The sequence below is a fragment of the Juglans microcarpa x Juglans regia genome, chromosome 2D (genome assembly GCF_004785595.1).
Source record: "Juglans microcarpa x Juglans regia isolate MS1-56 chromosome 2D, Jm3101_v1.0, whole genome shotgun sequence".
Taxonomy (NCBI): domain Eukaryota; kingdom Viridiplantae; phylum Streptophyta; class Magnoliopsida; order Fagales; family Juglandaceae; genus Juglans; species Juglans microcarpa x Juglans regia.
In genome coordinates this window covers 32,564,046-32,577,792 of record NC_054596.1, presented here as the reverse complement: position 1 = coordinate 32,577,792, position 13,747 = coordinate 32,564,046, and positions in this window count along the sequence as shown.

Genomic DNA, 13,747 nt, shown 5'->3' with positions numbered 1-13,747 from the left:
GAAATTCTGTAGTCTGTAGTGAGATTTTACCTGGATGCCCTCTTTCTATGGAGGGAAGACTGATGCCAGCAGATTTAATAGTTTTCCACATGGTTGGGTTTGATGTAATTTTGGGTATGGATTGGCTGGCTTCCTTTCACGCCAGTATTGATTGTGCTAAAAAGGAAGTGGTATTCAGACCCCCTAATGAAGGTGAATTTCGGTTCACAGGATCAAAAGTGAGGTTGACTCCACCCATAATTTCTGCCATTCAGGTTGGAAAACTGTTGCATGATGGTTGTCAGGGATTCCTAGCCTGTGTGGTAGAAGCGCCAAAGGGGGAAGTGATGTTGGAACAGATACCTGTTGTGAGGGATTATCCAGAGGTCTTCCCTGAAGATTTATCGGGACTTCCACCCGAGCGGGAGGTAGAGTTTGCTATTGAGTTAGTTCCAGGCACGACACCCCTTTCGAAAGCACCTTATCGCATGGCGCCATCTGAATTAGCGGAACTCAAAAAGCAGTTGCAAGATTTGTTAGATAAGGGTTTCATCAGGCCCAGTGTTTCACCTTGGGGAGCTCCAATTCTTTTTGTGAAGAAGAAGGATGGATCGATGAGAATGTGTATCGATTATAGGGAACTTAATCGGGTGACCATAAAGAAGAAGTACCCGCTACCCCGTATAGAGGACTTGTTTGATCAGCTTCAGGGTGCTCAAGTATTTTCGAAGATTGATCTTCGATCAGGTTACCACCAGTTGAAGATCAGAGCTGAAGACGTGGCTAAGACGGCGTTCAGAACCCGTTATGGCCATTATGAGTTTTTGGTCATGCCTTTTGGCCTGACTAATGCCCCAACCGTATTTATGGACTTGATGAACAGGGTGTTCCATGAGTTTTTAGATAAGTTTGTGGTTGTCTTTATTGATGATATACTGATATACTCCAAAAGCGAGACCGAGCATGAAGAACATTTGAAGTTGGTACTTGGGACACTCAGAGACAAGCAGCTGTTTGCTAAGTTGAAGAAGTGTGAATTTTGGCTTGATTCAATCACGTTTCTGGGGCATGTAGTTTCAAAGGATGGTATTTCAGTGGACCCAGGAAAAGTGGAAGCCGTGGTTAATTGGTCGGCACCGAGGAATGTTCAAGAGGTTAGAAGCTTTTTGGGATTGGCGGGGTATTACCGTCGATTCATTGATGGGTTTTCCAAGATAGCAGTCCCTCTCACTGCACTCACCAGGAAAAATAATAGGTTTGAATGGACAGCAAAGTGTGAAGAAAGCTTCCAAGAGTTGAAACAGAGATTAGTGTCAGCCCCGGTGTTAACAGTTCCCACAGCTAGAGGCGGATTTGTTGTCTATAGCAATGCTTCTAGGCTTGGTTTGGGGTGTGTACTGATGCAACATGGGAAGGTTATAGCTTATGCCTCACGCCAACTGAAAGTGTATGAGCAGAATTATCTCACCCATGATCTAGAACTCGCGGCAGTCATTTTTGCACTTAAGCTTTGGAGACATTACTTGTATGGAGAAAAGTGCGAAATTTTTACGGATCACAAGAGTTTGAAGTATTTCTTTACCCAAAAAGAATTAAACATGAGACAAAGGAGGTGGCTTGAGTTGATCAAGGATTATGATTGCACCATTAATTATCACCCAGGCAAAGCTAATGTTGTAGCCGACGCTCTAAGTAGGAAGTCAGTGGGACCGACAATTGCAGCTATTACCACTCAGCATAGGTTGTTGATGGATTTAGAAAGAGCCGGTATTGAAGTCTTTTCTAGTGATACAAGTGTTGTCATGGCCAGTTTAGTGGTTCAACCTACTTTGATAGATAGAATCAAAGATGCTCAGAAAGTGGACTCAGAGTTGGTGAAGCTAAGGGAAGAGATTGGAAACGGGAACAAACCTGATTTTTGTATTTCCAAGGATGGAATTTTGAGGTTTAGGAGTGGAGTATGCATACCTGCTGATGATGAACTAAAAAGGTTGATTCTTGAAGAGGCACACCGTTCTTTGTATACTGTTCATCCAGGGAGTACCAAGATGTATAGGGATTTGAGAGAGTCCTTTTGGTGGAATGGCATGAAAAGGGAAATTGCTAAATTCGTAGAACAATGCCTGACTTGCCAACAAGTGAAGGCGGAACATCAGAGACCTGCAGGATTATTACAGCCACTTCAGATTCCAGAGTGGAAATGGGAACATATCTCCATGGATTTTGTGACAGTTCTACCAAGGACCGTAAGCGGGCAAGATACTATATGGGTGATCGTGGATCGCTTATCGAAGACCGCCCGTTTTGTGCCCATTAAAGTTTCTTATAAACTAGAGAAACTAGTTGAACTGTATGTGCGGGAAATAGTGAGGTTGCATGGAGTACCGGTATCTATTGTGTCGGATAGAGATCCTCGCCTTACCTCGAAGTTCTGGCGACGCTTACAGGAGGCAATGGGTACTCAGCTAAGTTTCAGTACTGCTTTTCATCCTCAGACAGATGGACAATCAGAAAGAACTATTCAGATTTTAGAAGACATGTTGAGGGCATGCTTGATGGATTTCAAGGGATCTTGGATGCAACATTTACTATTGGTTGAGTTTGCATATAATAATAGCTTCCAGGCTAGCATTGGGATGGCACCTTACGAGGTTTTGTATGGCAGGAGATGTAGGTCTCCATTGTATTGGGATGAAGTAGGTGAAAGGAAACTTCTAGGGCCAGAGATTATTCAGCAGACCACCGAAAAGATAGATATCATTCGGGCTAGAATGAAAACAGCTCAAAGTCGACAGAAGAGCTATGCAGATAAACGCTGCCGTAAGTTAGAATTTGCGATGGGAGATAAGGTTTTCATGAGAATTTCACCAATGAAAGGAGTTATGAGATTCAGAAAGAAAGGTAAGTTGAGTCCTAGATACATTGGGCCGTTTGAGATTCTTGATCGGTTTGGACCGGTGGCGTACAGGGTGGCTCTACCACCGACGTTCTCGGGAGTGCATAATGTGTTCCATGTGTCCATGTTGAGAAAGTATATCTATGACCCCACTCACATCATAGATCATGAACCCTTGCAGATTCAAGAGGACATGACCTACAACGAGGAACCATTGCGGATTCTGGACAGGAAAGAGCAAGTGTTGCGGAATCGAACTATTTCTTTGGTTAAAGTATTGTGGAATAATCATGCTATCAATGAAGCATCTTGGGAATTCGAGGAAGAGTTGCGAGTTAAGTATCCTCACTTGTTCGAAATAAATTAGTATAGCTTGTAACGAATTCCGAGGACGGAATTCTTGTAAGGGGAGGAGGATGTAAGGCCCTGCCTCTTCATCAAAGTGGCCCGGATCAGTGCGTGAAAATGGCCCAGCCATTTTCGTGTTTAGTGAGAATCCCGAACGACGTCGTTTTTGAGGTGAGTGTTTTTTTCTTCAACTTCCGTTTCTTTCCGCATTTTTCTGTTTCAGTTTCAGTTTCTCCCGCATCTCTCTCGCGCACGTCTCTCTTTTCTTTTCGGTTTCATCTTTATTTCTTGTTGTTGGCTTTAGTTTGAGTTTCCGAATCCCTTGCCCTAGACCTCCTCACGTGGATTTCTGTTGCTGCGTTGCCTCTGGTTTCCAGAGTGTCGCCGTCTGTTGAACTTTGTTTTCTCTCCATTTTGCATTTCGGCTTCCATCTGCAACACACGGGCATCATTTCGCATCCCCTCCATTTTCGACTGGTAAGGGTTTCTTTCTCATCCAAGTCTCGGTTTCTCCTTCTGTACCCGCGCGATTTCTGCTTCTTAGTTTTGGGTTTGGTTTATCTTCATTTTGTTGCAGTATCTGTTTTGGCTGTGAGATTGAGTAGCTTTTTGTGAGGTTTTTCTGGTTGTTGCGTGGTGAGTATTTCGGGTTGGTGTTTTGTCCTAGGTTTGAATTATTTGAAGTTTCATTGTAGTGGAATTGTTGGACTGGTGGTTGAGAAAATATTTGGAAGTATTAGTTTATACTTTATGTTATGGAGTTGGGAATGGAAAGAAGAGTGGTTTGTGTAGTGTAAACTGGTTAAGTTGGCAAAATCTGCGTACTTCGCTCGAGCGAACTGTCGAGCGCTACTCGAGCGAACAGCCAAATGAACTTTGGCTTGAGCGGAGTGTCGAGCGAGACTCGAGCGACACTCTCTGACTTGCATTCGCTCGAGCGGAGTGTCGAGCGATACTCGAGCGAACCTCTCTGACTTGCCTTCGCTCGAGCGGTCTGTCGAGCGAACTTGGCTCGAGCCAACTGTCGAGCCAACTTTCAGCAAACACTTTTTCAGTTCCAAATCAGTCTCCACTTATAACCAACATACTGAGTTTAGTATAGAATATTTTGGGTTGAAGTGTGGGCTGTCCGGATTGTTATTTGGCTAGTTAAGTTTGATTAGACTCGTTGAATTATGGTATAGAGTTTGAGTCTTGAGTTGTTTAAGACCAATTGTGTATTGTTGGACTTTAATATTTAGTTTATATTATCTTATGAATAGGTGGTGACACGGATAGAGACCGTATTCAAGTCATAGATAATACGCTGCAGGACTCAGGTAAGTGGGGTTCCTATGCTAGGTTTTATACAAGTTAATAAGACTGAGGCTGGTTTTATGAAAAACTTGCATATTTTGTGTTATGTTGGGAACTTGTGAAAATAAAGATCAACCTCGGTCACTCATCTGCATTATTCATGAAATCTGTGTGAAAAAGGAGAAAAAATATGTTTTGACATGCATTATGTAGACATGAGCTAAATTCTGTCATGTGGTTTCTGAAATCTGGAAAAGAGCGATATTGAGGATATGAAAAGTTGTGCATTTTTTTTAGAAATATGTTCTGGGTTTTGTGTTCAGCGTGTGTAACTGTCTGATTCTGTTTTGGTACTCTGTATTACTTTGTTATAACATCTGAAAACCCTTGGCATGGTGTACTGGTTTTCGTATCTGACTCTGTCTCTACTTTGCTCTGCTCTGTTTGGGTTGGTACCAACTTCTCTGTCTCTGAGTGCACTCACTTTGGAAACAAAGTGGTTTTATTGTGGTCTTTCCTGTGTGCACACTCGGGGCTCCGAGAAGAATAAAGGAAAGATTTCACCTCTGTCTCTGCCTGGTTTGGCCACCGGGGTTAGCACAACCCTACCACGGGGGTGAAACATGGTCTCTGCTCTGTTTGATGCTCAGTTTTGATTTGATGATGATACTCAGTTTATGTTATGCCAAAGTACCATGGGTTTTACTTATTTTAAAACCATCGCTCTATTATTTTGAAAATATGTTCTGTTCTGCATGATAACTCTGGAAAAATATTTTGTTCTGCATACTCTCCTTGATAAATGCTCATGTTTGCACGCTAGCATATGATTTCTGCTTACTGAGTTATTGATAACTCACCCCCTATCATTATAATATTTTTCCGATGATGTGGTGAGTCCAAATGAGGACCTGGATTAGAATGCTGTTTGTGTCTAAGCTGAGGAGATGTTGGTAGAAGAAGGACTTCTGTTGTTCTTAGTTTTAATATCTTTGAGTTTTAATTATGTCTTGAGTTTAGTAAGATTTATGAAATATTTAGTTGGTTTGTTATGACTATCGGGAGGTTATGGACCCCTTTGATTTATTATTATTGCATTAAAGATCGTGTGGAGTTTGTAATGAGATTATTGAGAAGATTTGAGATTAATTTCATTTATGAAGTTTTTTTGGAGTTTACTCTTTGGATGTGCTGGGAGATATGTTTATGAGTGACAAGTAGAAATTCTCCAAGCCACCCGGATTTGGGGCGTTACATATATAGAGACAATCCTCCCTGATCAATTGGATACTATATTAGAGGTAGAAGATATAGTGTTGGAAATGATCTGATTTGGACAGATAAAAGAATAAGTAATTTGGTTATTTTCAATTGGCATTTTGTATATTCTTGTTACAAAGTGTCTCTTTATGATCATATTTGTCTAATTTATATCTGTGAAGTGTTAAATTAATATGTTCATTGGTTGATAGTACACATATAGATTGGTATTTTGTCTTTTATTGTTGGGGCTTACCCATGCAATCAAAACCAAAATGGTCTCACCGTAACGTTTCGCTTATTTATAAGAAAAAGTACAACACAACGTTGGATAAACGCAGTTTGATCATTCTCCAAAGGCATTACAACGTTTCTGTTGGTTTGACAAGTAGTATTCCATATAAACTAGCATTCATACATTAGTAGTACTTGAATATGTCCGCAACTTCAACTGTGATTGGGAAAGGATACAAAAAACTAATTCTCGGTTTATCGAATAAATAGCAAACATCTGCCAAATAAATAAATAATATTCATGAAATCAGAATCACACTATCAACTAATATTTTACTTATGATAACAAATAATAATAAACAATTTATTAATCATAAGTGCCAAAATAAAATAACAATAATAAATAGCAGGCAGTTGGTTAATTTCAATTAATAAAATAAGTAAAAATTAAGTTGTTAGTTATAGTTAATAAAAACAAAATAACAATTAAATGGTAATTAGTCCCAATTTATAAAATGAAATAACAATAAATAACAACCAAGTGGTTAGTCACAGTAAATAAAATGAATAACAATAATGGCTAGTACAAGTTTTTATTTATTTATTTATTTATTTTTATTTTTTATTTTTTATAGAAACAAACTCGTTTCATTAATGATCCGAAGTTACAATTGTGACTTATCTGTATATAAAAAAACTAGACTATAAGCCAAACTACGCATCAGCTTTGGGGCTTCCCCGCACACAAATTCCTTTGTGGCGGATATTGTCTTAACTTCTAAAAACTTTCTCCTAACAGAGAAAGCGCTCTGTAAAAACAGAACTCCACGGCCCCCTCTGTCCTCCCAGGGAGGAAGTGTACAGGACACTGCTATGGACACCAAATCTAATAGCATATTTCTTTTATATTACTAACTAAAATAACAAAAAATCTACAGATAAAAACACATAACCAACTACAGAGCCACGAACACTAGCGTGAACCCGGACGTCACGCCTACCGCAAGCATCGGCAACTGGAGCCCCGACGGCACGGGCACCCAGCTCACCGCTGAGGGCTCCTGCTAATGCATTCTATGTTTTTTTTCTTTTTTTATATAATTTTTTTAATATCATTAAATATTTTTTAAAAATGAAAAAAATTCACAACATTATTAAAACACATTTACTTAATCACAAAGTAAAGAAAAACTAAAAAAAGAAAAATTACTAGTGGCGGGAGACCCAACGGTAAGCATAGCTTTTTCCAATAGAATAACAATACCAAATAAATAATTAGTCGCAAGTATTACGTAATAATTAATAAATGAACAAATAAACAACATACATGTTCATAGGACTGACGCCTTTCTCCTATTTATATTGTCAACGCATATATATTTTCTTTTTTCTTCCATTCTTGTATCCTTCCTTTTCCTCTCTTTTCTTCTTTCTTCTTTCTTTTCTTTCTTCTCTCCGTCTTCTCTACTTTTGCCAACAACTTCTTCCCTTCTTTCTTTCTCTTCTGTTATCTCTTCATCCCTCATACTTTTAGCTAATCATTTCTGTGGTGATTAGACAAGGAACCGTGGTCCCCAATAAGAACATGTGTGCTTGTATACTAATGTGATCAACTGCTCATTTTCTCTTGATTGGTCACGAGCCTCATATTTGCGTTTTTAATCTTGAATTGGTATTTTAAACTTAGCAGATGATTTTTAAATGGAGCCGAGTATTTTAAAATCTTTAAAATATTTTCATAAGTCCAAAATTATTTTAAATGAGGTGTTTTTAGTGTTATTGAACTAAGCCAAAATTTTAAAGTAAGCCTCTTTATAATTTTGGAGCTCTGAAAATAATAAGAAAGGACCTCCTTTATAACCGAATAGGGCCGATACTGCTACCAAGTAATTCCCTTCAGTTTAGAAAATGTAGGGGTAACATATCATAGGCTAGTAAACCACATGTTCAAAGGAAATATTGGATGGAATATGGAGGTTTATTTAGATTACCTATTGGTTAAAAGTAAGGAACCCTGCTACCACATAGTGATCTTGAGGGAGGCCTTTGTGGTACTGCACAAATATAAGGTGAAATCCACGACTAGGCTTACTACGCTTTCAGTGTAGGGTCTCGCAAGTTCTTAGGCTTCATGGTCTTAGAGCAGAGAATCAAGGTTAATCCATAGAAAATTAGGGCACTATTGGAAATTAACCTCAGGGGAGCTAAATAGGGTATAGAAGATGACCGACAAAATAACAACATTGAATCGGTTCATGTCAAGGCTGACGAACAACTGCTTGCTGTTTTTTAGGGTGCTACAAAAGGCACACAATGGAAACAATGAACGTAATGAGGCATTTGAATAGTTGATTGCGTACCAAGCTAATCCTCCTATCTTAAGTCAGATGAAGCCAGGGGAGGTCCATATTTATACCTATCAGTCAGGTCATATGCCTTTTCCAATGTGCTTACTCGGTAACAAGACAAGAAGCAAAGGGTGGTGTAGTATATGAGTTGTGCCTTGAAAGGAGCAGAAACACTCTACCCACACTAGAGCTGTTAGCATTGGCGCTAGTGGTCACCACCCACTGGTTGAGACCCTACTTCCAGATCCACTCAACAACACTTTTGGTGGATTGGTAAATTGGTCGATTGAACTTAGTGAATTCGACATCAATTACATTCCTAGAAAAAGCCATGAAAAGGCAAGTCTTGGCGTACTTCGTCGTTGAGTTTGTCAACTTCCTGGAAGAAACATGAATGGCCTTGAAGGGAAGTCCCTGGCAAGTGTGCGTGGATGGCTCTTCCTGGCGCAACAGTGGGGGAGTAGGCCTCCATCTTCTCATAGACCGGGGGGGAAGAAATCTACTACGTTGTGAGGTTGACATTCAAGGTCACTAACAATGAGTTAGGATATGATGCATTGCTGGTAGGACTAGCCGTGGCAGAAGGGTTGGGAGGAAATGAAGTTAAGGTGCAAGCAGATTCCCAAGTTGTAGTAACCAAGTAAAAGGGGATGTTCCTACATTGGGGGTGGGAGCGGTGTGATCGCTTCCAGTTTTCGACATTTGAGAAATACCTCGAGAAAGTAACTGGTGAGTAAACAAGCTAGCACAAACCGCTTCAGGGGCAGAAAACTCACTTCCTTCTTGGGAACTACCCACGAGCGTTTTGCAACATGAGCAGATACCTGACTATGGGGAACTACCAGACGAATGAGCAAAGGTGAGGAAGGCAAAAAACTGGTCGCAAGATTTACCTGTGTATAAGGAGTGCTTTCTTGGCACCACTCCTAATATATATGTCCGTGGAAGAAGCTCAATACGTTTGGTAGAAACACATGAAGGAATATGCAGAACCCATTTAGGCAGCAAAGTGTTAGCACAAAAATCCCAAAGAGCAAGGTATTAATGGCCGCGCTAAAGGATGCGAACAAATTCGTTAGAAAATGTGCAAATTGCCAGCTGCATGGTAATATGCCTCGTGGCCCACCCAAAGAATTAACGACGGTAGTCATACCATGGACGTTCTCACTTTGGGGAATCAATAATGTAGGACCCTTGCAGACCGGGAGGGATCGGGTCAAGTTCGTTGTGGTCGCCATCGATTATTTCCCGAAATGGGTAGAAATAGAGAAGCTTAATCGGTAATATGGTAAAATTCCTCTAGAAGTCTACTGTATGTCATTTTGGGATACCGTGTTTTAAACGTAGAGAATGGGAAATAGTCTATTGTATGTCATGTCGGCAAACCGCGATTTATAATCTCAAACAATAGGAAGTAGTTTCAAAGTGACCGAATAGACCTATAGTCGGCCTTCGCCTGCGTTTGCTCCCCACGAGGTCATTCCAAAGGCGAGAGTAGGAATGCTCGCCCTCTACAACTTTGCTCACATACTTAAGACAATGCTCACTCGTTCTCGCCAGCTCGTCCTTCAGCCTATCGTCGCGATCGCACTCCACTATCACCACCTGATCCAAAAGTGCAGAGTCGTGTATCACCTCTTACTGACTGTGCGGGGACAAAGGCAACTCATCTAAACTCTCTGAAGCTAAGGCATGCTAGAGATTAGAAACCTCCACCCTCAAGGCTGCAATCCCACCCTTTTGGGCAAACAAATAGGAGCTTGGTTGGGACTATGCTTCCACCCATTTACCTCTCTCTTTGAAACCAACTTGGAGGACCTCCGCTATGAGGGCAGCTTGGGCTTGTGAATAAGCCTTGAGTTGGTTCCCTTTAGGGTAGCTATTGCCCAGTGAATTAATGAGAAGGAAGAAAGATATGCACAGGGTACAGAAGCATAACAAAGTATATAAAGAGGAACGAATGACGGTTATGCGAAGAATAAATAGGGAGGAGCAAATTAAGTAGCTATGATCAAAGGGGAAAACACCACATGTCAAGGACTGGGAGGGCACGCCGAGTCTAAATATTGTCAATTTATTAGGAGCATGTTTTTCCAAAACTGACAATAATAATTTGCTCATTGTCTGTTCACTTCTAAGGGATTGGAGTTGTGCACACCTCCAAGGAAACCAAGCACTTAGCAACATTTCCAAAACTCATTGAAGTGGTAAATGGCATTTACAGGAAAGTACCGGTTGTAAATGTGGCAGCAGATGGCAAGACAGTTAGTAGAATTGATGACCAAATGGAAAGGTGATGCCTTTTGAGAATGCAGCCTTGGAATTTGAGGATCATTTTTATTTGGCCCTAACACGCATTAAGCAAACATTATAGTTTTACGAGTGCCTGTGACTCATGAAACTTAAAGCAATGAACGTAGAAAGCACAAATAAGGATATGGCCCTAACATGCATTAAGCAAACATTATCTGTAGCAGACAGGTAGCTTTACGAGTGCCCGTGCCACAATACAACTCTCCTTTGTAAGATGTTAAATTGTAGTTTAACTTGATAAGGAGTTATCCCATTGTTAAAGTTATTGATAACCATTGGTATTTGTAAAGTGCTTTCTCACTTTTTACTTCGTTGTAAATGTAACGTCCTGTTCCCGAAGGTCTGGAGAGTTAACTCTTAATACTTAATATCAACTTTAATAATGCAACTATAAAATCCAGAAAACTCCATAAAATGTTAATCCATTTAATCAATCTAAATATCTAAGTTCCTCCATGGGGATAACGAAGAAATTCTCAATAACATGAATTAGAAATTCTCCAAAAACTCAAAAATATCCTTAACTCATCAAATCTAAATATCCAGAAAAAAAAAATCAGTTTACTAACTACGACTCTCAAATAAGCACTTGTACCCTTAGGCACTTATTCCACTACGATCATCACACCTTGCTAAAACTTTCTACTCTTGTTCTCCAGCTAAACCATCAAAATTATTTGAAAAATATATGAAGATAAGGGGTGAGTTATCAGCAACTTAGTAAGCAGATGATATATACTAGTGTGTAAACATGAGCATTTACAGAGTTCAGAATGCAGAACAAAATATTTTCTTTCAGAATACAACGTCAGAACATGTTACCAAAAATATCAGAGCGAAAATTCGAAAATATTCATAATCATAATCCCTTTGGCATAACATAAACTGAAATATCACATCTTATCTTATCATATCAGAACAGGTACCATGTTTAACCCTCATGGTAGGGTTGTGCAAACCCCGGTAGCTAACCGAGCAGAAACAGAATGTGAATCTTCCTCTTATTCATTCTCGGAGTCCCGAGTGTGCACATAGAAAAGACCATGCAGAAAACCACTTTGTTTTCAAAGTGGGTACACCAGAAACAGAAAAGTTGGTACCAATCCAAACAGAGGCCGCAGTTTTACACCCGTGGTAAGGTCATAACAGAACCAAAACAGAATGTTATGCAAAAGGTTTTAGTAATCACATCATATCACATCAGAGTACAGAACATTTTTCAGAACAGAACAGAATCAAATCACAATTTTTCATATTCGCTCTCTTTTGCATAGTTTAGAAACAGAATGCCAAAACCTTACTCATGTCTACGCCAGTCATGACAAAAAATACTTTATTTTTATACAGAATTTCATAAGTCACGCAGAACAAATAACTGAGGTCCTTTCAAATTTCTTTTCATAACAAAACATGCATATTTTTTAAAAAATCAACCTCAGCCCATTTTATTTATTTTTATGCCAAGTCTAGCATAGGAACTCTGCTTATCTGGACTTCTTACATTTTCAGGAATTTCCTCAAAATGCCGAACAATTATTAATTGTCACCTATAACATAATAACATAATTCTCATAAATTTCCAATTGAACAAAAATTTCAATATTTACACCTAAGATGCTAAAATAACCTATTTTAATTCTTCAAAAACCTAACTTCACGTAACCCTAAAATGTCGTCACATTTTCTAAATTCATCAATGTCCCAATAATCAGTCTGAACAAAACACAAAATCTAACTTATTTAGTAATGAGATCAAATTATAACATTTAATTCTAGCTAATATATTTATTGCAAAATATCTTAAGATTAAACAGCTAAAACTATAATAAGCCAGATCATAATAATAAACACAACATTATTGTTTACTCTTTGAAAGAAAACCTTGCTTAATACTAATTTAATTTACTTAAAAGGTTTATGTAAAACTTAAATAAATTAGGGAGTATTAATACATAATAAGAGTTTGACAGCACATTAATACAACATGTAGTAAATGATACTAATGTAATTTCATTTAATAAAAATAGACTAATTAGTTTTTTTTTAAAAAGTTCAAAATAAAATCTTGCACTTACCGTGTACTTCTAAAAATATATTATCACTCATAATAATATATCTCAAATCTTTATTTGAAACAAAACCTACACAAAGTGAGTTTAATATATATAGACCAAACATGATCAATCTATAATTAGTCTCATGATAAGGGGCATTTTAGGAATTAAACAAAACATATAAGGGCTCTTTTGGAAGTAACAGAGATTTATAACTACAAGTTCATAACCATATGACTTTGTATGGTAGAGGAACCAATACTCACTGAGGGATGGAGGGCACGAAGGTGGCGAGCTGGTCGGTTGTTTACGGTGGTGGGGGACAGCGACAGAACACTGGTTACAGAGAGAGAGACCAACTAATGAGAGAGAGAGAGGGTGATAAGCAAGAAAGCACGGAAACTCACCGTGATGCAACAAGGCGTGCGACGGTCTGGGGCTGAGCGTCGACCAGGGCAATGTTCAAAGGTGAAGGCTCAACCTCTAGTGTTCTCTAACGGCAGTGGCGTGGTGGCTCTCCCGAGATGTGGAGGTGGTGGCTCAAGTTGTGGCTTCCTCTGTTTCGGGAAACAAAAACAAAGGTCATTCGGCGTTGGTGAGGCTGCGTTCTTGTGTTGAACGACTGAGGGATATGGTCAAAGGACGGGGCTGGCGGCTTGTGATGGCGTTGCTGTGAAAGTGGGTGGCTGCGGTTTATGGAAGGGGCTTGAGTAGTGCTAAGCGGAAGTGTTACGGTGCACATGCTGGACGTGACTTTCCCTCGGTCCGTACGTCAAAGTGCAGAGGAGGAGGGCTGAAAGGGTTACGGCAGCTTACAGAGGTGCAAACCAGGTTCGTTGGAATAGTGGTTGCAACGGCTGAGCAGTGGCTATCACGGTGGTGGTGCAGGGATGGCGCTGTGGGGGGTTGTAGCGCAGAGCTAGGCAGCAGTGACGCACACGTTTAGGCTTTCGTGAGGATGTTGGACGGCAAACGAGGGTGCAAAGATGACTTCGTGTGTGACTGTGCTAGCAGGTAAT